Here is a 708-nt window from a genome sequence, read left to right on the forward strand (position 1 = left end):
GAGGGCAGGACAAGGACGGGATGCTGCCAGCTCTGAGGACGGGCAGCTCCGGACCTCAACAGTGGCTGGATGAGATCTCCAAGAGGCACAGTGACAAAGCAGGGGGGACCCAGAAGCACAGGGGCAGCTCAGCCAGACCACCCTCCCACTCAGAGCAAGATCAGAGCCCATCCTCGGGGCAAGGGGCATCTTCAACCCTCTAGCACTGGCTTCATCCAAGAGGTAAAGCACAGGGGTTTCTTCCACCAACTTTCCACTTTCAGAGAGGAGCGTGACCCACCAGCACCAACTGGTGACATCCCTCCCACCCCAGCTGCACGTCACCTCCTCTGTCTCCCCTCCCATCTGAAAAGGAAGGGTTTAACTTTCCAGAACAAAGCAGGTGCATCCCAGTGGCCTTACACCCAGGCTGCAAATAAAGAGAATATTGCCCTAAAGCTGGTTTGTGGTTTGGTTTTTTTTTATTCCTGCCCTGGATATCAGCCTGCAGGTGGGAACCACAGGAAGCCTGGAGGTGGCAGGGACCAGAGGTGGTACTCCCATCACCCAACCTATTACAGGGGTCACAGCCCATCCTTGGGAGAAATCACTGATTTATTGCTGATATAAGAGCTAGATCTGGGGGCAGAGCAGGGCCAAAGCAAATGCCAGGCATCACGGTAGCCCATTCCTTGCAGGGCTTCCCCTTTGCACAGGATGAATTATGCT

Source organism: Cariama cristata, unplaced genomic scaffold, assembly GCF_000690535.1.
Source record: "Cariama cristata isolate BGI_N322 unplaced genomic scaffold, ASM69053v1 scaffold15292, whole genome shotgun sequence".
NCBI lineage: Eukaryota > Metazoa > Chordata > Aves > Cariamiformes > Cariamidae > Cariama > Cariama cristata.